This window comes from Olea europaea, chromosome 4, assembly GCF_002742605.1.
Source record: "Olea europaea var. sylvestris chromosome 4, O_europaea_v1, whole genome shotgun sequence".
Taxonomy (NCBI): Eukaryota; Viridiplantae; Streptophyta; class Magnoliopsida; order Lamiales; family Oleaceae; genus Olea; species Olea europaea.
In genome coordinates, this window is record NC_036240.1 from 19522562 (window position 1) to 19536327 (window position 13766).

At 37.0% G+C, this 13766-nt stretch overlaps 1 pseudogene; it reads right to left on the minus strand.

Moving 5' to 3' along the window:
- Positions 1–5843: 5843 nt before the first annotated feature.
- LOC111393933 overlaps positions 5844–13766 on the minus strand; it is a 25867-nt pseudogene continuing 17944 nt past the window's right edge.

Here is a 13766-nt window from a genome sequence, read left to right on the forward strand (position 1 = left end):
TTTTGGATGTCTAAGTTGGAGTTGGATTTAGTTAGTTGGATGGTGATATTAATTAGCCCATTTAATCTTCACTTTTGCCCATTTTTTAAAGGCCCAATTAGAGTGAGAGATTAGAGCAAAAGAATGCTTGGCTTGTATATATTCTTTATGCAGCCGTTTTCTACGTTGTGTATCGTTGCAAGAGGGAAAACAAGAGAGAAAGGGGCAGCCATGTGGGAAGTGTTGTGTGATATTCAACTTTTGTTCTCTCCTCCTTCCCCTTCCTTGTAGGTTGCAAATACTACCACCACTATAGTCTCCTTTGTGGGGTTAGAAAATTTGCGGCAACCAAAGCAGAGGTGAGGTTTTGGGTCGAGTTCAAGATGGTTGTGTTGTTTGTTGTTTGGTTGTATTCGAAGCCCGAAATCAAAGATTTCTGTGACACTTGGCATTTGTCAGAACATCATTATTCACAGCATTGAGTTCATAGTTTGAAAGAAAAAATAGAGGGCATGACATGGTATATGAATCTATTTACATAGCAACGTAAAATGGCAGGTTTTATAACTTCTATTAGGTCTTTGAGCCCAACTAAATGAGTTCACTATGGTCAATATAGCGAGATTTGTAGAACTAATCATACCTTTACGTGTGTGCGAAACTAAACATATGACAACTGGTAAACCACTTTGTTGCAAGCCACTTGAGAAGCTTTACTCTACATGGGATTGGGCAATGTGAGCCTCTGTTGCGGAAGCTCTCTCAAAAGGATCTTCAAACAGTGATTTTCCAGACTTAGTCCAACGTACCTTTCTCTACCAACAACCAATTCAAACGGCTCCAAACCACAACCAATTAATTCACCTTGGTTGCTATTCAATTTTACCCACGTAGGACAAGAAAGGATGATGATTTATCGCCACAAAGGCTAAGAGAAGACACCACAAAGGTATACTATCAAAAAACCACCAATTGCACACGTTATACCAGCGTTCTGAACACTTTTGGACACCTTTTTCTCACACAAAAGGGGGGGCAGCCGGGATTCACTAGTTTCTTCTCTCAAAATCACACAATCATCATGTCAAAGAGGCTAGGGTTATATTCATATATATACTCTAGGGTTAGGCTTTAAGTTGGGCCATTAAAGGGGTAAACGAGCCAAGATTCAAGCCATCCATAAGGAATACAATTGGGCCGGGTGTAGCTCATGGACTTGGCTGTTGGACTTATTTCATTCATCGGCCTATGCCTATGAAATAATATTAACCCACGTTAACATCATAGCCCGGGATTTATTGGGTATCAAAAATCCAACAAATCTCCACCTTGATGCCCAATAAATCTGCAAGCAATCAAAACACACAGTTAACACTTGCATAATCAAGGTAGCCAATAAAATTGGATCACAGACCTTACCTCGTGTTTCCAACTTGAAGCACATACCATACCTGCTCCATGTACTCATTGGGGCTAAGGTCAAAAACACCCAAGTAGAAGCAAATATTTAACAGTAAACAATCAAGAGCAAATACACATGCGATGAAGATATTCTATAGGATAACACACAGAGGTCTTTTCAGAAGCACGTTCACATAGAACCATAGATTAACATCAAGTCAATCAAACCACGGTCAACCACATATGCAACACATGCATAAATGACCCTAAGAAAAGATTTCACCACACTTATCCTATCCCATTCTGTGTTGCTCACACCTTGAGAACACATATCTCCTCTCATCGCCCACCAAGCTCACTAGATAGATCACTCAACTCATGTCTAACTGGCAAGTCAAAATAGATCCTAAGTCCACGGGATAATCTTTTATCTCCACATCACTTCTCCCAACCTACGTGGATAATGGGTCTCCACCTAACAGAAGTGATAGAAGTGCTTCTCTCACACTCCACCTGATCAGGGTCTCTTTCCAGATAAAGGATCCTAGACATTTGATCACATCTCCACTCGTGATCCAAATGTCACACTCTATATCCTTCGGTACAAACCACCATGTACCCTTAGACATCTATACTCCACCTCACCAAAAGACATCCAACACACACTATGCATGCAAGCAATTACACCAAGTAATCCTAATGTCTCAAATTCATGCAAATGCACATATCAAACACATTGAGATGTAGCAAATAATCATGCAACAAAATTTAGACAATCACACACATGCAGAAAGGATCACACACAGATGCATATGCAGTAACTAGGTTTACACTCAATAAACCTCACTGGAGTCATAACTCGACCCTTCAACCAAATTCGTCTCACCTCTCATCTTTCCCTTCAGCTTATCTTTCTTCTTGGGACAGTCCCTAATATAGTGTCTAGACTTACCACAACTGTAACACCTTTTACCACTAGACTTGTCTCGTCCCTTGCCCTTCTTCTTACTACCCTCATCACTCGAGTCACTACTCGAATCACTACCGTCTTGAGTTTTACCCAAATTCATTTGCTTAAACTTCATCCTACTTCTCATCATATGTAACTCGCCACTTCTCTTATCCTCTTTTTCAGCCTTAATCTCCATCTCCTTACTCCTAAGTGAATCTATGACAATCTCGGGTGTTAAGGTATCCCTACCATACTTAATTGCATTCTTAACTTCCCTATATGAATCAGGCATGGCATTAAGCAGGATAATAGTCTTATACGTTTCAGATACCTCTTCATCACAGTTAACGATGTCTTGAACTAATTTATTAAAGACATCCAGATTATCATCAAAATCCTTTGAAGGATCCATTTTAAAGCTGAAAAATCGTTCAAGCGAGTACAATTTATTAGGAGTTGACTTAAGCAAATATAAGTCCTCCAACTTTTCCCAAAATTGTTTTGTAGAATTCAGTTTTCCTACCTTTCTTAAAACAGTATCAGACAGGTGTAAAATAATTGAAGTGTATGCAAGTTCATCATACTCTTCTTTTTGTACTTCAGTTAAATTTGCAGAAAATTTGCCATCTATGGCTTTTGAAACTTTTTGTTGGACCAAAATATCCTTCATCTTTTGTTGTCAAATTGAAAAATCCCCTTTCCCATTAAAAATTCCAACTTCAAAGCGTGAAGACATTTTTAAAAAACTAGAACAACCAAAAGCACAGATAGGTCACGCAAAGTTATCCTACGGCCGCAATATACACCGTTCTAGATTCCAGGGTTTCGTAAGATTCACGATCGTAGATTAAGGGAATATTCGAACGGGTCAAGTCCAGGTGTTCTAACAGGAAAATCAATGCAACACGAAGGTATGTAAACAAAAGTTCAAATTTCCACGCAACAAGTCTCACACAGTGACTATATGACAGGTAAAGCACAAAATCAACTACCAACTTGCAATCAAAACTCAACACTTCAAAAATAGAGCAAATAATTCCTAAATTTTCTAGCACAAGCAATGGTTGTCAAGCAATGACAACTCCCAATCCTAACGATCACCCCACACGATGATCTGCTAATGCTGAAATTTAAAACTAAGTTAAGCCAATATACCAGAGCGGACTATCTGAGTTCGTAAATTTTGAGAGTTGCAAATTTATCACTTTAGGACCACCACTATTCGTCCTAAAGTTTCTGGAAACTGCAGCAACCAAAAAATCACGATCGAGTCCCGAACGCTCGAAGAACAACGCTGTCCAGATTCTTCTGCGTACCCTGAAACAGAAAACTTTCAACACGAAAAATGTCAGAAATAATATGAGAAACAAACTGCCTGAAGAGACCGTCTCCAAATTCAGCCTCACGCGCCCTCACACGCGGCCTCTCTTCTCTGCGCGTGGGCCTCACGCGCCACCACACACGCCTCCGTATACCTACACGCGCCACTTTGCAGGGTTCTCCTCCTCCTGCACGTCATGCCAGTGATCTCCGTTTCTCCAAACTCCTTCTGGATTGATCAGAAAACACGAAAAACGGAGACTGATTTTAATAGTTTTTGGACAGCTTCTTCGATCTGATTCCTGCTGCGTTTCTGCCTATTTTCTGGATGATTTCTGGTAGATTTCACGATCCAAAACCTTCACCTTGAAGCTCTGATACCAATTGTAGGGATGAATTCCACAGCCAACAAGTGCAAAATCGGGCTCAGTTTACCACAACATCGACACCAACACCTTGAGACAACTCCAACACCACCCTATGCCGCCACCGTCTGATTGCTATCAATTGGGAAGGAGAAGCCCAATAATATTCCCACAATAAGTTAACCACTAAGGTCATAGTGAAAGGGAAAAGGAGTGGCAGAGAGAGAGAGACTCACAAAGAGGGGAAAATTTCACTCTAATGGAGGCCAAGAAAGTGAAGGGATTATTGCCAAGTATATTGTCCAAAATAGGTAAGTTACAATTAGGGTTAAGTGGTGGATCAACAAACAAGGCTTGACTCAAATAAGTGGGCTTCAACCATAATAATATAGCCTTCCAAGGAATGGTGTGGGAACCGTGAGCAACACTATAAAATAGGTTACTTCGAACGGTCCATAACAAAGTGGATTGTGTTGTCTCGTTAATTGTGTCGATGTACTAATCAATCGTTAGGTCGAGGCCGATTGATAATAAACAATCGATGTTACATCATCGCCCAGGGAGGTCGTTTGACAACAAAATTGCCTAAATACCCAATAGCCTCCAAGCAAGCAAAGGTCTGAGGTAATTGTTAAATGTCCTTTCCATGTTCATTCCAAAGCTATAACTGGATCTTACGGTCTAGTCATCAGTATTCCACATCTTAATGGAGAATTCATTTTCACTGGGTTCATGTCGAAGACAAAAAGATGGTCATTACAACATTTAAATCCATGTAGCTTTCCTTGGTATCACACAGTGAGAATGCTTATCTACTCTTCAGCAGACAAGATCGCCAAAAACTAAGCTTGTAACCTATTTTATGCACTAATGATATGATCATATGTAGGTATTTCCCTAACATCCTACTCATAGTGTACATGTGTGCCAATTGTTCAGCCTTGTCAGCCTAAAAATGAGGGGAAGGCTATCTTGAGGCAACGAACCTCAAAATCCAAACCTGCGGTCCATGAGACCTGGTGCTTCTTGCTGGAGTCTTATGGTCATGTAACAATTAAGTAGAACATTGATTATGGTATGACAACCAACTAAGAAATTTTTGCCAATTTTGAGTTCGAGAGATGCTAGGTGATGATAGTGTGACAATCGAAACTAAATTGAACTTCAGTGATCCTATTAAGATAAATTTAATTTTACCTAAGAGTGCATTAATGATATGATCATATGCTAGTATTTCCCTAACATCCTACTCATAACGTGCATATGTACCAATTATTTGGACTTATCAGCCTAAGAATGAGGTAAAGGCTGCCTTGAGGCATGGAATCTCGAGTGGCAAACCTACGATACATGAATCTTGGGGCTTCTTTTTGAAGTCTTATGATCATTAAACAATTAAGTAGAACATCGATTATGGTACAATGAACAACTAAGAATTTTTTGTCAGTTTGAGTTTGAGAGATGCTAGGTGACGATAGCGTGACAATTGAAACTAAATTAAACTTCAGTGATCCTATTGAGTTAAATTTAAGTTTGGTAACCCAATTGAAATTTTGGAAAGGTACAGTGACCGCAGATGAAACTCACACTGCTTTCTCATCATTATTGTAATAGTAACGAAGATACATAAACAAGTTCAAATTACAAAGGGAAATTTGAACAAAGAAAAAGCAGATCAGAGACATCAGCTTCTAACTTTATTTCCACTTCTATACTTAAACAGAAAATAATAAAATAAAATAAAAACATTTATTTTTTCGTTCTTGTAATCAGTCACATATTTCTATAAATATAAATCTACACTAAGTATACGGTGTTGTTTTCTTATCCTTTAATTTGATTGTATAGTAGCAAACCAAAACTTCAATTCCTGTTTTACAAAGGGGGATGATCCTCTTTTGGTGTCTGAGGAGGAACTGGATTCCATCCAGGTTTTTCATCCCAATACATGTCATAATGTGTTTTGGTGTCTGATTTTCCACACAACACCAAATATCTGTATATTGCTTTACTCGATTCCTGAACCTTTTTTTCCATTATTTGATAAAAAATTCAATATATTAACCGAGTAGCAGAATTATAACAACAACAATAATAAAGAAACAGAAAGAAGAAGTAAAGGATCTAGTGAAACCTAAGAAGGCATCTTGCATTGATGAGAACTGAATGACTTTGACAGTCTTCAAGGATGAGAATATCGTCTTGAATTGTTTGAAAGAAAGCAAGAATACGAGTGATGTTCTATTAATATGAACATGTATGATATGTAGCATTTGTAGAGTGGAGAATTTTGAGAATGTTTGGCAAAGCTTGTTTTCGAGCATGTTTAGATATGTTGTTTCTTCTAGTAATAAAAAAGGTTACATTTTTCAAAAGTAACTATGAGAAATCTTGAAGATTCCATGAATTACTATATTCTCACATTACCTTATTTAGACTTGTTGTAATTAAGATTGTTATTTTAGGATTAATTTTCTTCTCCTACTTTAGGAGATTTTTTTCATTTTTTTTTCTTTTTCTTCATTGTACTATATATTGAGGCTTGTATTATGAATTAAAATACAAAGAAATACAGATTATATTTCTGCTTTCATGGTATCAGAGCAGGCTCTCTAAAGCCTTGGAAATCAATGACAGAAATTCTTGTCAACGATCGGAGTTCTTGCACAGTGAGGTTGAAACTACCCATACAATAGGATTGACTAGCGTAGAGAACTCCTCCTTTTAGCTCACAGTAGAAAAATTGAATGGAAGAAACTATAGGCAGTCGGCTCAGTCAATTAAATTGATAATTGACTGTAAAGGAAAATTGGGCTACCTGACTAGAGCAACAAAGAAACCAACTGACGCTGCTTATCTACCCAAATGGCAATTTGAAAAATCCATGGTCATAGCTTGGTTGGTGAACTCGATGCTGCCATCCATAGGAAACACTTACCTTTTTCCTTCCAACATTGAAAGACTTCTGGGATGCCGCTAAAGAGATGTACTCTGACTCAGAAAATTCTTCCCAAACCTTTGAGATTAAAACGAGATTATGGTAGACCAAACAAGGGGAGAGAGAGGTCACCAATTATTACTTGGAAATGTCTTTCCTACGGCAAGAACTGGATCTTAGTTATGAAGAATAGTAGGAATGTCCTGGAGATAGCATCAACTATAAAAAATGGCTTGAAAACGAACGAGTATTTGAATTCTTGCTATCCTCAATTGGGACTTAGATGATGTTCAAGGACGAATCTTGGGCCAAAAGCCACTGCTTTCCATATGGGAGGTGTGCGCCGAAGTGAGAAGAGAGGAAAACCAGCAGAAAGTAATGATGAAGGATGGAGCAGCCAGCTCGGAGAGTTGGAGATGTCGACACTTTTGGGTAAAAGGATCGGAGCTGTGTCGCTTCATCAATTCGGGCTGAATGGTAGACCTCCTTATTTTAGACAAGCTGGGTCTTTTAGTGTTTTGTCGAATACTGGGTCTTCTCAAATCCACAGAATAGGATCTCTAACTTTGGGCCTAGGTCTTCACAATTGGGGCCGCTCATGTTATCTCAACTAGGGCCTACTAGAAACATTAAACTTATTGGTTTATTATTAAAAGGTGCAACACATGGATCGGGCCAAAAATAATAAAAGGGATGAACTTGGTGTGAACACTATTGTAAATCAGGACATAAAGCAGACACTTGTTGGGATTTACATGGCAAACCTGTCGACTAGAAACCAAGATAGAATATTAAAAATCGTGGCTATAAAGTTTCGGTTGATCAAACTAGAAAATCCATGGAAGAAAAAAATGTAGCATTTAATCCCGAGCAATTAAAACAATTCTATCAAATCTTCTCCAACCTTCAGTCATCAGGCCAGTCTTCCACATACGGTCCTTCAAGCTCACTCTCCCATAAAGGTAGTTTAATGAAAGCATCAAATGTCTCATCAAATCATAAAACACCCTGGATTATTGATTCATGTGCTTCCGATCATATGACGGATGATTATTGTTTATTCTTCTCATATTTACCCTGTGCGGGCAATATCAAAGTTAAGATTGTGGATGGATCACTTTCATCTGTCGCGAAAAAAGGAAGTATTCGTATCTCTAAATTTATTAATGTAGAATCCGTCCTCGATGTTCGAAACCTGTCATGTAATCTTTTGTCAGTCGGTCAAATTACAAAAAAAATTCTAATTGTTCTGCTGAATTTTCTCCCTCTCATTGTGTATTTCAAGATCTATCATTGGGTAAGACGATTGGCAGTGCTAAAGAGCGTGAGGGACTCTATTACTTTAACGACACTGATGTGGGTAAACATTGTCAAACTGAAGTTTATGATTCTATTTTAGTCTCTAGAAAAATAATATTCTATTATGGCACTATAGAATGGGTCACCCTAATTTGCAGTATTTAAGACATGTATTCCCTTCCATTTTTTTGAATAAAACATCCGTTGATTTCCAATGTGAAATATGTGAACTTCCAAAGCACCAATGCACTAAATTCCCAAAATGCACTTATAAACCATCAAGATCACGATAATTTATAGTGACTTATGGGGTCCCTCCCGTGTCTCTAACCAAACTCACACAAAATGGTTTATCACGTTCATAGATGATCATACCAGGGTTTGTTGGGTTTACCTACTAAAAGAAAATTTTGATGTACGATCTGTATTCATCAACTTCCACCAAATGATTCAAACACAATTTCAAACAAAAATTCAAATTATGCGAACTGACAATGGGACAGAATACTTCAATACATGTCTAAGGGACCATCTACAAAAATGTGGCATAATTCACCAAAGTTCTTCTGTAGACACCCCCCAACAAAATGGGATTGTTGAACGAAAGAATAGACATATTCTAGAAGTAGTGCATGCCCTGAAGTTCACTACCAATATGCCAAAAATGTTCTAAGGAGATACTATTCTGATAGTAACCCACCTAATCAATTGAATGCCCAATCATCCTCTTTCCTTTGAATCACCTATCCAAAGACTTCAGAGTTCATTTCCAAATTCTCGTCTAAACTCAAACATTCCTTTCAAAGTTTTTAGTTGTACTTCATTTATCCATATTCATCCCAACCATCGAAGTAAACTGGATCCTCGAGCAATCAAATGTGTACTCATTGGATATCACCTACTCAAAAGAGGTACAAATGTTATGATCCATCCACCAAGAAAACATTTGTTAGCCTTGACATTACATTCTTTAGAATGACACCCTACTTCCAAAAATCCTCTCTTCAGGGGGAGAGTTTGAGTGAAGATAGATTTTTTAACTCTGACATCTCCATCTTTCCTACCCCAAAAGTCGACCTTGCTACACAACCCAATTCTAAAGTACCTTATATAGAGGAAAAGATAAACTTAGGGGGAAACTTAGAAAAATAAAATGATAAGGAGATGTTTGTTTACTCACGAAGGCCAAAGTCAAAGTACAAGGAGGACCTCACGCTCGAAGCACCAAAAGAAACGAAACCGATGATAGCTTCAAAATCCTACGAGTTAGAAATCCCATATATCAATCTACCTATTGCACTCAGAAAATAAACTCGATCATGTACTCTTCACCCTATTTCAAAGTTCATATCCTATAATGCTCTCTCTATAGGTTTTCGTACTTTTACATATAACCTTGACAATATAGTGATTCCAAAGAATATTTAGGAAGCTTTGAATACACCTAACTGGAGAAGAGCAGTGATGGAGAAAATGAGAGCACTGGAGAAAAATGAGACTTGGGAGGTGATGGATTTGCCGAGAGGAAAGAAACCAGTAGGTTGCGAATGGGACTTTAGTGTGAAGTATAAAGCTGATGGAACAATAGAATGATATAAATCTCGTTTGGTGGCAAAAGGATACATACAAACATATGGCATTGACTACACTGAGATGTTTGCACCGTGGCAAAATTGAATACCATCAGTCTTGTTTTCTTTGGCAGCTAACTTAGACTGGCTTCTCCAACAATTGGATATCAAAAATACATTCCTTTGGGGAACTGGAATAGGAAGTTTTCATGACATTACCACCAAGGTTTGAAAATGATAATGAGAAAAATAGTGTATGTAAACTCAAGAAATCTTTGTATGGTCTAAAGCAGTCACCTAGAGCATGAATTGACAAATTTACAAAAGTATTGAAGGACAAAGGTTACGAGCAAGGCAATCAGATCACACCATGTTCTTTCGACAATTGGAAAATGGGACTAAGACCCCCTTGATAGTATACGTCGATGATATAATCATTACTGGAGACAATACATGGGAGATAAAAAGACTTAAGAAAAGTCTAGCAAGTGAATTTGAAGTGAAAGACCTCGGAAATGCGATAGTTCTTAGGAATGGAAGTAGCAAGATCAAAAAGGTGAATCAGTATTTCACAACGGAAATATATTCATGACCTCCTAACAGAAAGTAGCATGCTTGGATGTAAGCCAAGTGATACACCTATGGAGGCTGGAAAGAAAATAGGAGACAGTGGAAATCCAGGTGAAAAAGATAGATACCAACAACTTGTCGGAAAACTAATCTATTTATCTCATACCAGACCTAACATTGCCTTTGCGGTAAGTTTGGTAAGACAACATATGCATAGCCCAAAGGAAAGCCATATGTAAGTAGTATACAGTATTCTAAGACATCTCAAAGGCACATTAGGGAAATGACTATTTTTTAAGAAGAATGAGAGGAATAAAGTGGAAATATTCACAGATGCAGACTGGGCAGGCTCAATAGATGATAAAGATCCACAATAGGTTATTGTACATTTGTATGGGGAAACTTGGTGACATGGAAGAGTAAAAAAATTGTAGTGGCAAGAAACAGTGCTAAAGCAGAGTTCAGAGCAGTTGCTCAAGGAATATGTGAATGATTGTGGTTAAAGAAACTTTTAGAAGAACTGCAAGTCATAATAGAACTTTCCATCAAGCTCTATTGTGATAATAAGGCAGTCATCAACATTTCTCTCAGTCCGGTTCAACATGATAGGACCAAGCATATAGAAGCGGACAAACACTTGATTAAGGATATGCATGACTTATGTCCCTACAAATGAGCAAATCGCAGATATATTCACCAAGGGATAGGCCAGACAAAGTTTTGACGATTTCACATGCAAGTTGGAAATGGTCAACATTTACCATCCAACTTGATGGGGGAGTGTGAGAAATCTTGAAGATTTCAAGAATTACCATATTTCCACATTACCTTATTTAGACTTGTTGTAATTAAGATTGTTATTTTAGGATTAATTTACTTCTCCTAATTTAGGAGATTTTTTTCCTTTATTTCTTTTTCTTCATTGTACCATGTATTGAGGCTTGTATTATGAATTAAAATACATAGAAATACAGATTATATTTCTGCTTTCAAACTTGTACCTTAGCTAAAATGGTTTGGCACAAACAATTACTAAACAAAAAGCCAAGTTACCATCTCTTCAGTACTGTTCTTGGGGAACTTTAGAGCTCTCGATTGACTTGTGCTGTTTGAAACTTGACAACCTTGTGACCCTTTTCGACAGAGCTGCACATGCAGCCATGATTCTTTCACCTAAAACAAATGATAGCCATGTTATTTGGGTGGACAATAAGTGATGTTCATCTGATAAGTGGTTGACCTGCTGGGGAATAGACGGATTGTTGAAGAAAGAATACTCTCTAAAATCAATCCTGGTCCCAACTCCTTTTCTGAAAATTTTTGCTTCATTATATCAACCTGCATCAAAATATTTAAGGAAATGCGTCATTGAATGTGGATGAAAAAGAAACAGGAATGTGATTCTATGTTCTTTGATACTCCAGTTGAAGCCAACAAGAAGAATTTATATAGACAATGGTAGATAATACACCACCCCATGGTTTGATTTTCTCTGAAACTTTGGTATCATGTAGAGCCCATGTTGTAAGTTCTTTAGGATGCTTTGCATGTACAGCTAGATATCCATTATCAGAGTGAAGGATTTGAAATCACAGTCAACTACATGCACCGAGGTTTTTCTAAAAAATGGAGCATCTTTTCTTTATTTTGTATTTTGCTTCATTCATTCTTACAGTTTATTCACAAGATACAATCTTCTTTGAAACATACTTCTGAGGTTGATATCAATTTGAGACGAATCTTAAACATAGTTTTCCCTAGTATACGGGAAATATTTATTTCTTCAATCATCAAATTTGTTGTATTTATCGTAATATATTTTATTTTTTTTATATGTTCCCCAGTAAGGCAAAATAGAAGTTCCAAAAAGTATCAATACCTTAAAAACATGATCTCAAGGACAAAGAGAAGGTTGCCTAGTTAAAGTGCCTGCCAAAACCCCAGGATGTCCAAACCATAGCCTATCCAACCTGCACCATAGTGTAGGCATTACCTAAAAGCACAAATAAGAACAAAATATTAAAAATCGAACTTCAAAGCAGAATTTTAACAAATAAATAAATAAAAATTCTCTATGATTCAACAAGTAAAAAAATTTCATGTCCCTGCATTTTATTGCTCCAGAACAAGAAGAGTCAAGCACAACATCCTTATAATTCAAGAAATATGGACAATTTAAATATTTTACTCCATGACCTCGACTCCAGATAAATCTTTTCCAAAGTACAGAAATACAGATTATTTATTGTCAAAGATTGGATGAGAAATCAGGACCTATACCAGCTAGTGGAGCCCTATGATTCACGGACACAAACACGTGTGTCCGACACTATGTATCGGTTACGCCGACATGTTATCTTTTAAAAAAGTACTAACACGACATGTTGATTATATTCTTTAAAATTCTTCATTTATATAATATAAATTTACTTTTATAGTTGCTATTATTTTATATTTTTTTGTTAAAATCTTTTAAATATGAGTATCTAATTGTAATTTTCAATAACTTTGAGTTAAAAATATATAATATTTTAATTAAAAATGAAAAATATTTATGGTAGAGTGTCCGAGAAGTGTCAGAATCGACACACGGACATGCTACCCTAGTTGAAGTGTTTGTGCTACACAGGTGGGGCCTGTTAATGTACATAAGAAAGCAAACTGATACGGCCAAATACCCAAAGAAAAGGTTTCGACAATTCTTCAACTGATAATACCGAAGTTTCTAAACTAAGCCAATTATACGGATTAAAACACTTCTTACCAGCGTACGATTCAACAATGAAGCAATGGCAAGTGCTATCCTTATCTGTTTCATCTGATATTCAATGTTGATTATTAGCGAAACACAACATAGATGGTTCACATCAAATAACAGAGAACACTACCAACAGATTTATTTTCACATACTTGGTAATTAACTAGATCAAAGTGTGACTCGATGTTATGCTCTCCATCTAGAAACAAGCTTTTCAGAACAGAAGGTTTGAATGTCAAGAACCCTCCTGTTTAAGATTGTCGAAAATATAAACAAAAGGATTGTCCAAGCAAATTGTAAGTAACAAAGTCATTAAAAGGGAAACTCTCCAACACTAAGGTTTGATTAAGTTTCAACTCCAATCAGCATGCCTGAAATACGCTCAAAGATAAATGTAAATTTCAATATGAATGTAAAATAAAACATTTCTTATAAATGTTTTGGTTTCTAATTGAATCATTCCCCTGTACGATATTTATAGTCAAGATACTGGGTGCAGTGCTTGTGTTCTCTAACCTATCACAGAATGCGTCCCAGATCACTCTCCACTTTAACCCTACATGAACTACCCCCACCCCCAACAAAAAAAAAAAAAAAAAAAAAAAAAAAAAAA